Source organism: Gorilla gorilla, chromosome 16 (genome assembly GCF_029281585.2).
Source record: "Gorilla gorilla gorilla isolate KB3781 chromosome 16, NHGRI_mGorGor1-v2.1_pri, whole genome shotgun sequence".
Taxonomy (NCBI): domain Eukaryota; kingdom Metazoa; phylum Chordata; class Mammalia; order Primates; family Hominidae; genus Gorilla; species Gorilla gorilla.
Window position 1 is genome coordinate 90,569,210 of NC_073240.2, and position 18,408 is coordinate 90,587,617.

Sequence of the window (18,408 nt, forward strand, 5' to 3'; positions counted from 1 at the left end):
TACATTCAGGCCAGACCAGGGATTAGCCCTCGGGGGTCAGTGGCCATGCCAGCTTCAATTAATTGGTTGTCAGCAGGGAAGGGAGGATGAAGGACATACAAGTATGGCCAGTTAGGCCCATCCAGTCTTTAGGTGAAGGGAGAGGCCACGATGGATATGCTCAGGTCAGAAAGTTTCATGGAGGAGTGACATTCACTGAGAATCTGAAAGACACCCCAGAGGGAGGAGTATTCCAGGCAGAGACACTGTAGGGGCACACAAAGGCAGGGAGGGGTGCAAGAGCTTGGGCCTTAAGGAAATGAGAGATGCCTGGGATGGTTGGAGTGTCGGGTTCCTGAAAACGGGAACAAGGTTTTCAGGGTGACAAGTCTCAGGGGGAGCTCGTATGCCTGTGAGGGACTTGAGGCTTTCTCTTGGAGCCAGAAGACCCTTGTCAAGCGAGGAAGAGACATGATCAGATTGGCCTTTTACAAAGCTCTCTCCCCAGCAGTGTGGATGCCATATTGGAGGGGGCTGAGTTCTGAGGTGGAGCCCCAGTTAGGAGACTTCTGAAGTCATCCAGGTGAGAGGGGAGAGGTAGGGCTGGAGTGGCTGAGGCTGCATTGTGGCTCCGGCAGATTCCAGCTGTGTGACCTTGAGCACATTACTTACCCTTTCTGAGCTTTATCCCTAGCGGTGCCTGGCATATAGCAGGAGCTCAGCACATATATGTTGAATGAATAAGTGAATGAATGTCAAAAACCCATCGAAATGCATGGCCAGACTGAAGACAGAACACCATGCCGAGCCTGAAAGGACACTCATGTCACGGGGCTGGGAGCCTGGGGAAACATCTCCAGACCTTCCAAATCCCGGGCCTTGCTCGCTCATCTCATCGTTACCTCTTGCCCATCTCCCACCTTGCCCTTGGAATAAGGGATCTCCGGATCTGATGAGAAAGGGCTTTTATTTCTTAATTTTCTGAGGCCCTGCAGATATGAGAGGGACCCTGGCGGAAAAGAAAGCCACTGAGATGGGGAGGGCAAAGCTGCAAATGGACTGGCCCTGCCATGAAGGCAGGGTTCTTGCCAGGCTGCAAGAATCGAGGGTAGGGTCCCAAATCTGCCCCGTCCGCTTCAGTCTCCAGAAAGCCTTCCTGAAGGAGGCCAAGATAGCAGAGGTGTCAGTCTTAGGTGGAAGAGGAGGTGAGATTTCACTCTGTCCCTCATTCTCTTTCCTGACCTGTAGTGGTTGAGAGACAAAGAGGTGCCCAGCTCTCCTTAGACTACTGCATCTCCGTCCCCTACACTTAGCCACAAACCGCCAGGCAGGTGCCCAAGGACCGCCCGCGCTACCCGGTTCCCGAGCCGTTCTCGACATCGGTGGCAGCCTCAGCCGCGCTCACCTGCATCTCCCCGGAGCGCCCGCCAGAGGGCGCTGTTGGACAGCGCGCAGAGCCGCGCTTATGGGGCGGAAGAGCTGCGAGGTCAGCACCGCCGACTGGAGCACTCGGGGCGGGGGGGCAGGACGAGCGGAGGCCGTGGGTTGGAGCGTGGGAGACCTTCAGGAGCTCCTACGTCCTCTAAGAGGCTTGGCGTAGTCCGGCGAGGTCTCGGGGGTGCGCGGACACCAGCCTCCCCAGCCTCAGGTCTGGAATCCGGCGGGATGGGGGACTGGGCGACGGCATTGTGACGGCTCGGCGGAGGCGCCAGGGGGCGCTAGCTGGCTCCTCGCCGCCGATCCAGGCCGCGGCGGTTCCACGAGGTCCGGCGCCCCGCGCCCCGCGGTCCTGGCCAAGCGGTCGGGGAAGGTGCGGCGGAGACCACCCGTTCCTCTTCTCCCTCCCTCCCTCCCTCTTCGGCCGGCGGGGAGTGGCGCCCACCATCCAGCCTGCGCCTCTGCGCCCTGCACCCCCATCCGCACCCTTTCTCCGGCCAAGTTTCCCTGCGCCCCCGTTCCTGGTACCCGCGCCGGCCCCCGTGGCTCCTCCACGGCTCTCTCCTGGAATTAAGCTTCCGGGAAGGGTTTGGCCGATTCTCAGACTGGAGAAGGCGGGCCCCAGCAGAGGCCGGAGTGATTTCGAGAAGCCCGGTGGCTGGGCGTCGATGTTCGCCCTGGACTCAGTGACCCAGTAACCCCAGAGCAGGAGGAACAGGCTCGCTACGGGGTTAGGGAACCTTCACGCGCCGAGAAAAAGATACGCAACGGCAAGCCATACTTTTCTGGACACTGGCTCTGGGAGCGCTGCTCCTCTGAACCTCGACTTTCCCCAGGCACGCACCTCAGAGCTGAGCCCCCTGGGGACTCCCAAGCTCTGCGTCTCCCTGAGTCCTGAGGCAGGAGAGGAGGAGGCTTCAGGGGCGGACTGAGCCTCCTCCCCCTAGCCGTACCCTGTCACCCTGGGAGCCTGGAACGTGCATCTGAGGCCAGAGCGACTCTTGCCTCTTTTCCAGTGAGCTGGGGGAAAGTCACCCTCCTGAGGAGACCAGCCTTCGAGGGCGTCATGAGCGCGTGTTTGGGGCAGGAACCGGCCGGCCCTCCCTGCTGTGCTACCCCCTGAAACTGGATGGCCCCCCTTTCATTCCCCCAGCTCAGGAGAGGCTTGACCCTACTGGAAGCTCGAGGGCGCAGGCCTGGAGCAAAGAGAGGAACAGAAATCCGGGCTGTGGGGGAGCAGCTGGAAAGCTGGAGAAGCTGGAGGAAGGATGTTGCTGGCTGTTCTTCCCCCACCCCCATTCCTGAGGTTGGGGCTGCAGCCCCCTCAAAATCTGCCCTGCAGGTCCAAGTAGTACCCAGCAGCCAAGCAGTAGAGTTTGGGCAGCACCCCGGAAGAGGCTTGCAGGATAGGACAGAGCCCACAAGAATCATCCGAGGCTGCACCGTGACCAGCCCCTCAAGACAGAGCGAGACCCAAATAACCCCCGCGGGCGGACCCGCAGCGTTCTGTGATTCCACCGCGGAGTCCAAAAGGCAGCTGATGGTGGGAGCGGAGGGGAAGGGAGGGGGCCACCGGCGCTCGGGCGAGAGAGGCGCGTCAATGGGCTGCAGGGGCCGGATCGGTGGCCTAATGGATTCAGGCCTGCACGGCAGAGGCGCACCCGGCGGCCTGCCCGCGCTCTCAATAGCGGACAATGGAGTCCCGGGGTGACCTGAACAAAGAATTTAGAAGTAGTTAAACTGCAGAACACGTTCTGGGCCTGGGTGCCTCCTTTCAAAAGGAGCGCTGGGAGAAGAAAAGAAAGCACTGGGGGGTGAAGGGAGTGAGAAAATGCCCAGGGGAAAAGTTGGTAGGTCGCCCTAGTTGCCGCCAGCTACCAGACGCCAGGATTTCAATAGGAAATGGGGGAGGGGGTGGCCCAAGTCTACCAGACCGCAAGGAGAATCAGATAAAGTTCTCCAGGAGATGGCTGGGGTTCCGGAGCAGAACTGAGCTTTCGCCCAGGGCAGAGAGCACCTCCCCCCACAACACACACACGCACACATACACACACACGGTCAAGGCCAGGAGAAGCTTCCCTAGGGCTTTGGAGCTAGAACAGGAACCAGTGAGTGGAGGGGGTGTCTGGGCCCCTGTGTCTAGCCCTACATGGCGCTGCTTCCCTCCTTGGCTCCTCTAACAGGAGGATAGGGCTCCCTCTTTGAGCCCTTTCGCAGAGCTTTTGTTTTTCCTTCCCCATCCAGTTCAGAAAGACTGGGTTCTCTCTCTCCACCCCTTCTTCACTCCCCACCCCGCACAACCAGCAACCTAGGTTCTTCTATGAGAATATATAGTTTGTATTTTAAAGTCAGGCCACTAGGAGTAAAATATAGGGCCAATTATTATTTTATTTCATTTTTTCAAAATTTTCTAATGTTTCCACAATGAACACAGCCACAACATAGGAAAAAAAGACATTTAAAAGGCAGTCAGTTATACTGGTATCAAACTAACTTAGAAGAGAAGGAACTTGAAAGACTGTGGAAACCAAAAGTGTAAATAAAATGACGGAATAAATGGTTAGGAGACGAGCCGAAAAGAAGAAAGGAGCAGTGGCTGCCACGTTCCTGGGAGGCAGTGCCTCTGGAACCTTAGAGAACGCTCCCTGGCCAGGAGGCTTCCTCCTGTGGGAGGTGCTTGGCTTGCAAGGGGTTAACAGTATTGCTCATGAACTTGGCCTGTCTGTCTGGCTCGTGATGAATGGTGAGACCCGCTGACAAGTTCAGCCTAGGGACCTCCCCTGCTGTGGAAGTGGGAGAAACACACACGGGCGGAGGGGACCCGGGGCGAGTCATCAAGGGCGCGTGGTTCGGCGTGCCAGGCGCGCTGCTCTGCCTGCTCTCTTGGCTTCTGTCTCCCTTCGACCGATCGCCCCCTATCCTGAAGCTTTCCAATATCATCTTGGAGCCCCAAAGTTTCCTGGGGCCTCCGCGTTGTGCGTCCCAGAACCCCTTGCCTGCCCCTGAGGGAAACGCGGAGCCATAGGCAGCGGGACGTCGGGAGCCAGCCCAGGGGAGGCCAGATTCAGCATTTGGACAGCGGCTCTGGGGCGCAGTCGGCCCAGCGAGTTTGCGGGGGAACAGCCTCGGGCAGATGGCGGGTAGGAGGGCCGCAGGGCTGCTCTGGGTCTTGGAGAAGCAGGACCCAGCCTAGAGGGCATCCCCAGCTCCGAATGGGACACGTTTTCCCGAGATAAAAGATCCCTTCTGAGCTCACACGGGGGCCCCGGGACCAGCCAATCCAGCGTGGATATCCCCAGCCTAACCAACACCTATGCTGGGGGGAAAGATAAGACGCCCCCTTTCAGCCAGGAGGTGGACGCCCCTCATGCCCTCAGCTCTCCATTCTTCCCAAAGCAGCTCGGATCCCTGAGTCTGGAGCTGCCAGCGAGGCTTCCAACCCGCTGCTTGCCATCGCCTCCCAGATCGCTGGTGGCTCCGAGTGAGTCTGGCAGCGCGGGGAGGAGAGGGGGGACGAATGGCGTTGCGACTCCCAGGGAAAAGCTGGGAGGCAAGCGGGGCGTGGGGAGGAAAGGCCAAGGCACACGGCTGGGCGCCCCTCACAGCCTTCCTCCGCCCCCTCCATTCCGCACTGGTCGGGGTGAAGGGGGGGGCGGGGGGAGCCGCGCTGACGTCACTGCGGGCCGTGCCCGCCCGAGAAGGCGGCGCTGGGAGCCGCTCAGAGCCCAGAGAAGCGGCGCGCGGCCAGGAGCCCCCGCTCCGCCACTGCCGTCCCTGCCTCCCGCAGCTGTCTGCCATGCGCTCGCCGGGGCAGGGGCGCCCGGAGAGCGGCGAGAGCTGGGCCTGAGCCCGGGAACGCGCCTGATCAGGGGTGGCGGAGCCGCGGTCCCCACAGCCGCCCCACCCGCGCCGCTGCCTCGCTGGGGCCCGGGCCCCCTTCCCGGTCCGTAAGTGCCACTGCCCGCTGTGTCTCGGCAAGGCTGGGGAGCGAGGGCTAGGGAGTGAGGGCGGTGGCTTCGGCCAGGGCAGCGTCAGGGAGCTGGGCTGGACTGAGAGAGGGGGCTGGGGCATCTCTGCCCGGCCCCCTTGGGCAGCTCAGGCAGCTGGGGCTTCCCTTTGCCGCTGGGCGGGATGAGAGGTGCGCTCCCACTGCGGGTGGGAGGCAGGACCCAGTCATCCCGGGCAAAGGGTTGTGGGGCAGTGGGAAGCGCCCAGAGGCGAGGACTTTGGGGGAGCGGAAAGGGGAAGGGCGCAGGGTCGGCTGGAAGTTGTGGGGCTGCAGACAGGTTTAGCAGAAAGGAAGGTTTCTGAAGTGAGGTTCCTGTGAGTCCCAGGATCGCCCTCTCCCTAGCCACTGCCCCCGTACCCCTTCCTTCTTATCCCCTCCCCCACAAAAAATAATAACCTAGAAAGCAGCTTCCTGAGAAAAATATTTTGAGAAAAATGCACCACACAGCACCCACTCTAGACAAGGTTTATGACGTTTTTCCCCTCTAAAATGGGAAGTTGTTGGGAAATCCTATCCACTCTGCTCCCCACTCCGTGCCCCAGAACAGGCCTCTTTGATCTGTCTGTGGGCATCTCTGCAGCCTCCTCCAGCCTAGGCTCCACTGAGCTGGAGAAGAATATGGGCAGCGGTGGAGGTTGAGTCAAGTGAGGGGCTTCTTTGGCAGAAGGGTTGGTGGGGGAGTTGGTCCAGTTTGGACCCGTCAGAGCAGGGAGGTAACAGAAGCTGGGAGAGCTTCCAGGGTCAGATCACAGAAGCAGTACTGGAGTCCAGAAAAATACACTGAATCTTTGTGGCTGGGCAGAAATCGAGGTGCTGGGCCTAAAGGGAGCCCCCTTTTGTGTCCCCATATCCTGGAGGAGGGGGATTCTTAAGCCATGGAGGGGAAGAGGATGGAGTTTGAGGGTCTACCTTTCAATCAAGGAACAGTGGCCAGAGGTTAGGCTAAGTGGGCACTGAGATGGGGGCATCATACAGGGTCCACCTCAGGACTTCCATTAGCAGTATCTGCTGCTGGAGACCCCAGGGAAGGGGTAGTCCTTTGTCCAGGCCTTTTCAGGAGGGGTGTTTTCAGGTTCCTGCCCAGTTTAGGCCTCCCCAGAGCCCACACCTCAGCTGCTGAGGAGACAGGCTGGATGTGGGAGCCAGAGAGAGCATTACCGCTCGACTGACCACGTGTACATGAAGGTGGGTGTGCAGGCTCTGGGACCTCCTGGGTGCAGGGAGCTGGGTCCATCTGAGCTGGCCCAATGCTGGGTCTCTCAGCTAGCAGTCCTGCCGGCCTCCAGACAATAGGGAGATCAGCTTAATCAAAGCTTGGGCCTGAGGAAGGAACAAGGGAGGGAGGGGGCAGTGGGGTGAGGGCACCCTGGACTTAGCCTAGATTGTGGCTGGAGACACTGTCTCCTAATTAAGAACCCGTCGGGCTCAGGAAAGGAGCACTAGCTCCAGGCTGAATTGCAGGCTGGGTAGCTGCATCTGCCTGGAGTAGCACCTGGGGAGTTCCATTGGCCTCTGGCTCCCAGCCTCTAGATCAGGGCAAGTCTGGTCTCAGTAGAAGGGTGCCTGCATAGGGCTGTTGGCTAGGGTCAGAACTGTCCCCCTCTCCTGCCACTTAACCGCTTAATTTGCTATGTCCTGAAATAGAAGGCACACTCCTGTGGGTTGTTAGGTCCCCCGCGCTGAGTTGTGTAACTACCAATAGGAAACAGGAACTTGGGCCAAAGCCAGCTTGGAGTCCAAGCAGCTGCCACTGCCAATGGGTACAAGAGTGTACACGTGTACATGCATGGGCAAGGTACCAGCCACCTGTCTTAGGCTGGCTGCTAGATGGAGGGCCAAGTGTGTGAGGGGGTATTGTGCAGATTTGGTGAGTTGAGGGAGTGCAGGGTATGCATGTGGTTGCAGCAGGAATGGGCGTTTCCGTTGATCTGGATATGGGAGTTTCACGGCCCAGGGGCTCTCTTTCCTCAGTGGAGGTTTGAATACGAAAAATTGAGTCCCAGGCCCTCAGTGGAGGCACCTAGTCGCTGAGGCTTTCTCTTTCTCTGGCTGTTAGCTTCTCCTGGTAGCTGCAGGTGCCCCTGGAGCCTGGGTTTAGGACTGAGGGGGCGAGGTGGAAGAAGTTCAGGGCAAGCGGGGAGGTGGAGAGACAGGCCTGGCAGGCAGCTCTCAGCACCATGGCCAGGGCCCGACCACTGCCACCGGTGCTTTGGCCTGGGTGCCCAGTGGCCAGCCAGACACAGTACCTGATCCTCCGAAACTTTAGGGACTGTGCTGGGGCTGAAGGCCAAGGCTAGGGGCTTGGTGTGGGGAAAGCTCATGGAACCCAGACCCAGCCTGAATTGCAGGCAAAGGGGCAATCTGGGTCAATGCTGGTGGCTGGTCAGGTTCTCCCCACTTGGTCTCTGAATTGGCCTGCCCAGCAGTCTGCCAGCCTCAGCTGGCAGTGCCCAGCCCACACAATGCGCTTCTGCCTGGTGTCGACCTGGATGGCCTCCCGGGCTCCTGTTAAGCTGTGTGTGGAAGCCGGCTGCCAACCCACGGAGACTGCAGCTGCCTTGACCCACCGGAACAGCCTCCTCTCAGCAGCCTATGGCCTTGAGGCTCGGTCTTTCTGTGGCCTTCTTCCTGGGAGTGGGGCTACAGTGAGATGGAGGAGGCACTGATTCTGGGGCCGGTCTCACTCAAGCAGGGTCCCCCTGGTCAGCCTCACCTGCTCCCAAGAAGGGACTCGATTTCCCAAAAAGACAGTAGAGATGTGGCTCTGATGACAGTGGCCTCCTGCATCTGAACTGAATCAAAATCAGGCTTTTAATTCTTTCTCCCAAAGCCCCAACCCGCCCTAGGCTTGCAGGCCGGCCTCCGCGCGCGGTTACCGTGAGTCTCGCTGAGGAGCCATTTTGTGCAGCATCCTGCTTAAATCACACTCCGAGGGGCTCGTTCCTCGCTCCCTCTTCCCCCTCGCTTCCTCTCTTTCTTCCCTGTCTCTCAGGTGAAACATGCTTCTGGGCCCCTCCCTGCCTCCGCAGCCCCACCTTCCCACCCCTGGGTGGCCCCGAAAGGACTAGGGCTCAGAAGGCCGCCCACACACACATCAAGAAGGGAAGAGGGTGCAGGTTCCTGGAGCTGCAGGAGGAGGGGAAGCAAGGGGCGCCTCCCAATTATGGAAATTCATGGAATTAACTGTCTCGGGCCCAAATTCAGAGCTTCCTTCCTGAACCGTGGCTGGCCTCTCTGTTCCTCTGCTGGTTCAGCTGTCCAGCCGTTGTTCACCTTCTGGAAAAAGGAATGTGTCTGCGAAGTGGGATTTCGAGGGAAACATGTACATAGCAGATTTGGTTGGTCACAAGCTGGCTGGGATGAGAGCAGGATGTCACCTGCTTCGGATTTAGAGTTGGGATGAAATTAGAACAAACCACAGACAAGCAATGGGGAAAGAGGCACTTGACAAAATCCAGAACTTGACAAAATCCACATGTGTCATTTTTAGGGGAGTGTATGGAAGGAAGGGATTTTTAGTAAAATCATGAAATCTTTTCCAAACCATCCACTTTTGGCCCCTTCTTTCCAACCCATCCTGCAAGGGTTTTACCTGGCTCAGAGTGGCCCAGTGCCCCAGACCCCACTAAAATGAATCTGCACGGGTACCTCCACCTAACCCCACAGTGCTCACTGTAGACAGCAGCAGTGAGAGTCTCTGTGACTCCCGTGTATTGACCGCTGGAATCTGGGAATCCACTTGCCCAGTCCCACATAAAATCTCTCCCTAGCTGTTGAGCTTAAGATTTTTCTGGGGGTATCTAGGAGCAAAGATATTGCATTTTTCATATTGAATCCTTTGCATCTTGGGGATGGCTGACAGGCGGAGGTGAATCATAGGGCTCAAGGCTGGAGGGTAGCCACAGCAGCAAGGAAGAAGGGGGTGATGGCTGGCATGAGCACGAAGTGGTACTCATAGGCCACTCACATCTGGAAGGCTGCAATGGTACCACCAATTCAGCTGCCAGCTCAGTTTAGGGGTGATTCTGGGAGACCCAAGGTGGCAGTCCCTTTCCACTGTTGCGGCTACTTGGAGTGAGTAGCCAGGTGTGTGCTGAGAGCTGGAGAAGGAGAGTGGAGGCATGGCTTTGTGCTTTAATTTTTGGTGAAATATGAATTTAACCAGGAGCCAAGAGAGAGCCTAGGACTTCTCCAAGGTGCTTGGCACAATCGGTTTTACACTCTTAGTGTGCCTAGGAACCGAGAGAGAGAAGGGACCCAGCAGCTTGGTACTCAGGGCCAAGGCCAGGGCCTCGCCCAAGTGGAGCGTAGCTGAGGAACCTCTGAGCGCCAGGTGTTATGGGTGGGACACCGACCTGCGCTCACCGGGACACTTAATTCTTCCTCCAATCCCTGGTCTCTGCCGCGTGGGCTAGATCTACTGCAAGTGCTGGGCATGGGGAAAGGAAGAGAGAAGTTAAAGGTGAAATGGCTTCTGCTCTCGGCCTCTCCGTGAGCGCTCTCGGCCCTCCTGTGGAGATCGCCACGTCCTATCACACGCGTCCCTAAACCTTGTCACTCGAGCATTCTTGTCTCCCAAACTCTGATGGTCCGCAGTGGGTACTGGGCTCCCTGGGCCCTGGGAGGAAGACAGAGGAGTTTGGGTGAAAGATCAGACGGTGCGCACCCAGGCGCGCAGCCCTGACGCTTCTGAGGGCAGAGGGTGCGCTTCCTTGCCCTCGGGGCGGGGAAGCCGTGAACGCCGAGGCCATTGTAAGGCTGGGTGGTGCGGAGCGCGGGAAGGGGGCTGGGATTTGAATGGGAGCCTGTGATTGGCCGATCCCTGGACTGACGTCACTTCCCCGCGGGGCGATTAGCCTGCGAGAGGAGGGCCGGCGGTCCAGTGCGCTGGGGGCGGCCGGGGCGCCCGAGGCTCTCTAAGCGCTCCGCGCGGGTGCCCTACGTGAGCCCCGGGACGCCGTCGAGGCAGGCCGGCAGCGCCGGTGCCTGGACGCACGGAATGGGGAGCAGGGGAGAAATGCGCCGGGAGGGCGAGGGAGGAAGGGAACTGGGCGGGGGCTGCGGGCCTAGGTGGCGGGAGTCAGCGTGTGCGTGTGTCTGTCCATCCCCTCTGGCTCTCCGCGTGCGCCCCAGGATCCGGGCACGGCGTCCGCTCAGGCTCCCGCGCTCGGCAGGCAGCAGCACGTGGAGCCCACGGCGCGGCAGCGGCACTGGCTAAGGGAGGCCCGTTTCTCTCTTTGGTTATCTAGCTGTATGAGTGCCACAGAGCCGTCATAAAGCTAGATAACCGAAAGTAGAAATGACTCTCACAACTTCTGCGTGCGAGCGCCCGCCCCACCGACCGCCCCGGCCCGGCCCGCAAGAGCCAGAGGAGCCGAGAGGAGCCCAGCGCCGGCCCAGCGGACTCCAGCTCGACGGAGCGGCCGCGCCCTGACCAGGTACCTGACCTCGGCTCTCTCTCTGGGGACACTTGCAGTGCCAGCTTTCCCCCAGTCCTCCTCTTTCCTGGTCCCCCACCCCTATCGCCCAGCGCCGGAGCAGGAACCCCAAAGTGGAGCGGGCCGGGGAGAGGGAGGGGGTTGGGGTTGCAGAGGGGTCGCTGGAAGGGGAAGGCGCCAGCCTTCGCCTTCACCCCATAAATCAGGCTGGAACAATCCGCTCCCGGAGCCGTGGACGGGGATTTTGGGATGCAAATGCGATGGGAGAGAGACAGCGGTCGGTAGGGGGTGGGTGGAGGGAGTGAATGGGGTGGGCTGGGGGCTGCCCTGCCGCTAACAATGCGGCCTTTATCGAATTATTCGACGAGTCAGCCCCTGAGCGCCATTAGCATACGGCTGGGGGGTTGCCGGAGCTTCGCCCCTCGGTGAGGTCAAGTTCTTGATAATTTGATCACTTTTCACGGGCTCTGGCAGCTGCCTTTGTGTGCAGTTGGGGGGTCTGTGTGCAGCGTGAAGCGGAGCAGAACTGGCGGGGAGTGCGCTCAATGGCAAGGGGCCAGGGCAGGGGCCTCCCTCCCCGACGGGCCGGCCCTGCCCTGCATACAAACCAAGAGCCGGCGGGCGGGCGGGAGGAACCGAGCTCAGTCTCCCGCTACCTCTACGCCAGCCCCGACCGGGCTGCTCCTGCCCAAGCCTCCCCAACTTCCCGCGAGGTTAAGGTGCAGGCAAGCTCCCAGAGCTCCCCCTCCTCCCTGCCCCAAGAAGTCACGACATAAGATGTATTACAATGTCTAGCAAATAAAAAAGCAATTGGGGGAAATCTGAATTCGTTCCCATGGCAACCCAATGCAGCACACCCGGCCACTCAGGCTCCCAGCCCCTCTTAACTGGGCTCAGGGAGTGGGGCTTGCCCCTGCTCAGTGCGTGGGGGTCCCGGCCCCACACAGTGCTAGGGTCCCTCTCGAGTTTCTCATCTGCCTTCAGGTCACTTTTCACCCTGATGCCTTGGCTTGTCCTGAAGCTCAGGGCTCCTGCAGCTTGGGAAACCTCCCAAGCTCCCCAGCGAGTGGCTGTAGACCAAGGAAGGGACCCTGCCCGGCTTCAGGGAAGAAAGGAAGAAAGGTAGGCTCAGACTCCCCGATTGGTAGGGGGGCTTTCTAAGTATATGGGTATGTGAGTGCTATGATAGACAGGCTGAAAGGAACTGGCACCACCACCCAGCCCTGACCCCCATCCCCTCACCCTTTTACATGAGAGGAAACAGATCTGGGGATCCGAAGTGACTCCTTAAGGGTCACACAGCTCAGAAGGCAGAGCTGGACCCCAGGCCACCTTACGTACATCTTGGCTCACTTCATTCCCTGGAGCCTCTCCCTCAGTGATTTTCACGGCCCCTCTTCTCCCAGCCTTTGCCCAGCCCTCTTGTAAAAATAGAAATATTTTTTCCGTCTTCACGCCTGCAAACCTTTTTTGTTCTTTGCCTAGCAAAATTATTTTGAATATAGGATATATATGTAAATGGTGAAAATTCAAACAGTACAAAAGGAAAACCCCTTGGCTCTGGGGAGGAGAACTGTGTGGCTGAGGTGGATGGTAGAGGGAGACTTTTCACCGTATACCTTTGGAATTGTGAACCCTGGGAGTGTGTTAGCATTCACAGTAAAATTAAATAAAAAATACACACAAAAGACCAGGCAGGGAAAGTCAGCTGCCCTCCTACTTTGGTCCCCAGTTCTCCTCAGAGATAATCACGGGCAGAAGGTTTTCTGAATCCCTTCGTACCCCACCTCCATTTTGAAAGGCCAGTTTCCCTTTTTTTCTGACAGGAGGCTGGTGAAGGGTGACTAGAGTGTTTCGGGATTCACGAGGCTATGGGCTGCATCCCTTGGGCCGTCCCTCCCTTCCCAATGCACCTGGGAGCCTGTGTGCTGATGGTGACCTCATTTCCGAGGAAACCGGAGCAGCACTTCCTGCCCCCTTGCCCTGCACTCCCTGCCTTCCTCCCTCACCGGCCAACGGGTGTGGGCAAACCCTGGGCCCCGGGCTTCGATCTTCCCCTCCCACCACCCCTACCCATTTGCTGTGTTGCAAGAACTAGTCCTTCACTTGCCAGGGTGGCTTTGCAGCTTCCCAGCAGTGTCTACACAGTTCAGATGAGTGTTGTTTTTAAACACCACCGTCCCATACCATCTGGGCAGGTCTGAAACCCGAGTTAAGGGTCTGATGAAGGAGGAGTCTGTGCGGGAGGGCAACGCGGCATTTTTCCGCTTTCTACGAAAATCTGTTGATGCAAACCTCCCGCTTCAGAGAAAGATCGCGGCAGCAGGGCTGCGGAGAGCGATGAGCATGCCAGTTCTAATCTCCAGGAGCCCATCCCACACCTTCCTTAAACGGCCCTCGGAGAGAGGCCAGAGGCCAGAGGCCAACCCATCCGATTTCGGCCTCCTGGTACGAATGCCTGCCCCTACTAGAGCAATGTTCGAATCCCCTTTGGACACTTAAAGCCCAAGGCACAGACTCAAAATTGGTGCCTGGGCCCATCAACGTCTTCTGGCCTGCCTGGACCTGGAGTAGCCGGACGGGTCTGGGGCCTTCTCAGCCCCTCGTCTCCTCCATTCCTGTGCCCCAGGAAGGCCTTCCCCAAGCCTCCTCTGGCTACTGGCTCCCCACGTTTGGGCTTCATTTTTGTCTCCGGTTTGTGCTACTCTTTCTTCATCCAAAAAGGCGTTGGAGATCCCGAGAATCTGCTGCAGCTTGGAAGCCAGAATCTTAGAAAATCTCAGATACTCCTCACCCCATTCCTTTCATTTTACACCTAGAAATGGTGTAAAAAGGCCCAGTGGCTCACGGAAGGTCGCACAGAAGGCCACTGACAGGGCAGCGATCAGTACAGCCACCGTGGTGGGCGAGGCATCCGGGGCTTCCTTTTCTCTGGTCCACGAACTCCCAACTCCGAACGCTGTGGGACTGCATGGGCCTCTGCCCGGGCCAATGAAATGCGCTGCCGAGAGGAGGCTGCGGCGCGGCCCTGAGGCCTGATCTCCACAGGCCGGAGAGTTCTCTGCCGGCCGCGGCCGGACCTCCCGGGAAATGGGACCAGAGCGCGGAGGGAGCCTGGCCAGGAGGCCTCCTAGGACTCAGCCGCGACGCTGAAAAGCATGAAGGGTCGGAATTAGGCACTCATTTAGCGAGCGTTACTAATCCGAAGTTACAGCGCTAATTCCCTGATCCGGCCGCTCCCACACGCAGTGCCGGGATTAGAGGCGCGGCCGCCGCCCGCCCCGCCCTCATACCCCAAACGCGCCTGCCCCGCGCCCTCGAGGCTGCGGGCTCAGGGCTAATCCGCCGCGCCGCGCTCGCCTGGCCCGAGCGCGCGGCGGGTCGGGCTCGGCCAGCTGGGGCGAGCCGGCCTGTTCGCTGGCTCAGGCGCCCGGTTCCGGGCTGGGCAAGGAGCGCTTGGCCATGAGCCGCGGGACAGCCCAGGCGGGACGGATGCGCCCTCCAGGGCCCAGGCGAGGCCGCCCGGTGCAGAACCGCCGGGATTTCTCCAACCCGGGTATGCGCACCCACAGCAGCGGCCTTTGGAGGCCGCGGCGCCATTTTAGTGGCCTTCCTTCCCCCTTGGCATCTCTCGTGTACGGTGTGGCTGGGTGTCCCCAGCTCCCCCCATCCCGCCCTGACTTTGGCTGCCCCCTCCGCCAGCCTGGATAGAGTGACCAATCAGCTCTGACCTAGGGTGGGATGCGCGTCACCATGGCGACGGCTAGGGCGCCCTGGCAGTGCTGCCCATCGCAGAGGGCAAGTCTTCACTCTGCCTAGGTGGGTGTGAAGGGAAGGTGGGGACAGGTGGTGGGGAGGGGCGGATGGAGGGAGGCCGTGGTGCCTCGTCCGCATTCCCACCCCATTTTGCCTAGGGACAGTTCAGCTGGGTCAGGCAGGGGACAAATGGATGGTGTGGAAGGGGCCTGGGTAGGGGCCTGGGTTTGTCCTGGGGCGGCTCTTCCACGAGTCCTCTCATCCCCCCCAGGATCTAGCTCTGGTATAAAGGCTCATCTTGGTCTCTCATCCTCTTCTATGTCTCTCTTCCGAAGACAGTGGTGTTCAGGAGCCCCCAGACGCTTCCCCCCAATTTTCTTGCTGTTAAGTGCTGTGATTTTAGACAAGTCGCCTTCCCTGGTTCTTAGTTTTTGCATCCAGAAGATGGGCTGCTGTGCAGGCTCATGCATGGAAAGCCTTCAGTGCACACTGGCTGTTCTATCAGTGTTACAGCTCCTTCTCCCTTAGCAGGGAGGGCAAGACCTTTGGGGGCAGGATTCAGAACCTGAGGATGTCCTTTCTGTCCAGGGCAGCCAAGTTTGGGTGTCTCGTGGCTTCCTAGAGCCAGCTTTTCATCTCTCCTCCAGACAGCTGGGAGAGGAGGGAGGATTTTTAAAAATAGAGCCGGGGTGGGGGCTGTGGCTGGAACAAAACCTTGGTCAGTGGCTCTGAGAATGGGGCGCTGCAGCTCCTAAAGCTCTGGCTCCTTCCTTCAAGCCTGGTCTGGCTTAAGCACCACTTTAAGTGGTCCCGGCATTCACTGGCCAGCCCCTCACCGCAATTGAGCCGCAGGGGTTTGAAAAGAGGGCCAGGGCCTCAATGACAGGACCTTGGGCCAGGCTAATTGGTTTTGGTTCAAGGGGATACTGGATTTGTGAAAAGCTCCAAACCGCCTTTCCCACGCCAGAGCCAGGTCATGGCTTTAAGGAGAAGGGTTCAAGGAGCTTGGGGCCAGGCAAGAAAGCTGGGAATGAGGTGCCTTCAGCTGATGACCCTGCTGTCATGGCCAAGACAGCCCTCTTGTTGGAGAGGGTAGGAAGCTGTTGTGAGGCCACTTCCAGGGGCACCTGCATTTATGGCCTGTCAGGTACTCGAGAGTCAGTTGGATACATTCCTAACCTTCTGCACGTGGCTGTGCCAAGAAAGGGGCCTCCTCCTTTGGCATACCTTAGTGGTGGAGAGGCCCCATTTTCTCAAGTGGGATCATCCAGTAAAAGAAGCCAGCAATGGCCAAGTTTAATATTTCTTGCCCCAGGAGCTGGACTAAACCCAGACTTTTATATTCTGGGGGCATCCTGGACTCCATCCTGAGGCAGGTATGCAGTTGGTCTCAAGGTGATAACCCACTTCTGTCTCTTGAAATGTCCTTACACTACCCTGGGCATGGACAAACAAAGCAGAGATGAGAAATAGGAAGCCCTTGGTACTTAAAAAAAAAAGGTCAAATATTTCTATTCTCAAAAGTCCAGCATTAATTATGTTATGATTTAAATCTATCATTATAGATAATCTTAATATAAATGCCTTGAAGCATGTATCTTAAGGTGTACCAGTTACCTATGTGTTTGGACTAAATGATTTCACATACGTATATATAATATACCCATTCTATGTGTGCATATATATATATATATACATGGTCTATATACCAAATCATATGCTTATATTAACAATCAGTTATGTTAAGGATGGAGACAGGGTGGGGTGCTATAAATCATCAGTCCCATTTAAAATAACAACATTGCATTGACTGAGACTAGTGTTTCATGGTTCATTGTGTGTTGAGGGGAGCATTCCTATGTGATCACAGGCTGAAGAAATCCCCTACCTTTTTTATTATCATCCAGATTTTTCACTGTGTTTGCCCACTTGACGCATATAAATAGGAGAAAGGCACTTTGAAGAGATACAGAACTCTGTGTATCACATTTTCCATTTTTATTTCAATTTTTAATTGCCCAGAGCCTAATTTCCGTGGGCCTCTGCTGATTTGCACATTTGAGATTCGTGTGTAAATATGCATGTGGCATGTGTGCACGCCTGGGCCTCCTTATCACAAAGTGTGCTCTCTCAGTGTTTAAATACACACAATCCACATCGACACATGATTATGGGCTTACGTATTTGCTTCTTCTCTAGAATCGGGTTAATTTTCCCTTCGCTAATCCTCAAACCCATTAAGTTCCCCACCTCCCCACCCCCACAAAAAATTGCAAACCCTACCACAGACCAGTGGTCTTACCCCACTTCTCCAGCAAGCAGTTCTCCAGGCGGGGTGCTGGAGTGAAGGTTCCTATTAGGCAGACTTCATTAATGTTACCAAATATACCCTGGCACATTTACTCGCCTACTATGAAGTATTACCATAAATAATTAAAATTAAACTGCACTTGTCAAAATAAATGAACAAAGTAGAGTTAGGGATGTCTTTGCCTTGATTTGCTTGGTTTGCTTATTCACTAATTTGAAGAAAGAAAGTGAGAGAAGGAAAGAAAGAACACTGCTACAGACTGCCACGGGATGGGCAGAGGAGATAGGGAGAGAATGCAGAGAGAGAGAAAGAGAAAGAGAGAGAGAGCCCTCAGTCATCTGCCCGTGGGTTTCCAGTCATTAGGGCACTCTGGGAGGCTGGAATGCAGCCTTTAACGTCAGCCCATAATGAATATTGAGGTGTGGATATGGAAGGAGGGATTTCTTTGTTTACTGAGGAATGGCCATGGGAGTGGGGGAGAGGATTGCCTTTGGGGATTAAGGAGTGGGCTTTGTTTTTATAAAGGGCCTTACTTCTTTTCTGAAGTTTTCTGCAGCTAATTGATTCAATTCAGACATTCCTCCTCCCCGCCCGGCCCTGGCCTCGTGTTTCTGAGATGTGCACAGCCCCATTTCCCCATCTGCTCTGGCCTCTTTTTCCACTGTGACCCTTGAAAAGGGTGTGAACCTTCACATCAACGAGATCACAGGCTATGGGGAAAACAGTCAGGGGCCGAGACCTTTGTATGGATATGTGTGTGATAAAAACGCACACACACACACACGCACCTATATTAATAGAGGTATAATTTACACCTAGAAACAGATCATAGGTGTACAGTTCTGTGGGTTCTGACAAATGCATTTATACTCATGTGACCAACACCCAAGATAAACCTCATTTCCTTCATTCCAAAAACTTCTTTCCTACCTCTCAGCAGTCAATCCCTGCCAGTCCCCATTCCGATGTCTCTTACCATAGATTAGTTTTACCTATCTAGAGTTTCATATAAATGGAATGTATGCCAGGGCTTTTGAAAATGAATTTATTTAGAGTCTGGAGGGAGCAATGTCCTGGGAGGCCTGGTTGAGCTTGTGTCCAGGAGCACTGGACTTGTGTTAAACACTGTCCCCTTGGATGGGCCCAGAAGTCAAACCTGTCATTAGATTTTTTTTTTCCTTTGGGAGAGCTGGTATGGGCTGGTTGTCCTCCAGGAGAGCCCTGTTCTCACCCGAGGTCTGTTAATGAGCTGGGGACAGGTGAGCCTCACACGTTCCAACTTGGCTGCCTTCAGCGGCATCCAGGAGCAGTGGTGAGCTATTAATGGAAGGTGCCGGCTTTGTGCTAATTAGAACTTCCTTTCAGCTTCCATCTGTGCAGACACTGGAGCCCCTCACTGGTCAGCCTCACTGTCCCAACCCCCCTCAGTTTGCAACCTAGTTTTTGTCCCCCCCACCCCCCATGAATTAGGGGGTGCT

The 18,408-nt window shown here is 56.9% G+C and overlaps 2 long non-coding RNA genes across 4 annotated transcripts in view; one reads left to right on the plus strand and one right to left on the minus strand.

Annotated features, from left to right (window-relative positions):
* Positions 1 to 929: 929 nt before the first annotated feature.
* Positions 930 to 1,802, minus strand: LOC129526950 (uncharacterized). The gene is made up of 2 exons (XR_008671768.2): positions 1,385 to 1,802; positions 930 to 1,221 (listed from the first exon to the last, which is right to left on the minus strand). It is a non-coding gene; the product is annotated as an uncharacterized lncRNA (long non-coding RNA).
* Positions 1,803 to 10,650: 8,848 nt separating this feature from the next.
* Positions 10,651 to 18,408, plus strand: part of LOC101143818 (uncharacterized) — a 30,375-nt gene continuing 22,617 nt past the window's right edge. Inside the window, exon 1 of one of the 3 annotated variants that reach the window (XR_004067408.3) lies at positions 10,651 to 10,863. This is a non-coding gene — a long non-coding RNA (uncharacterized lncRNA). The other 2 variants (XR_002002930.4, XR_008671684.2) reach the window with 2 other exon arrangements.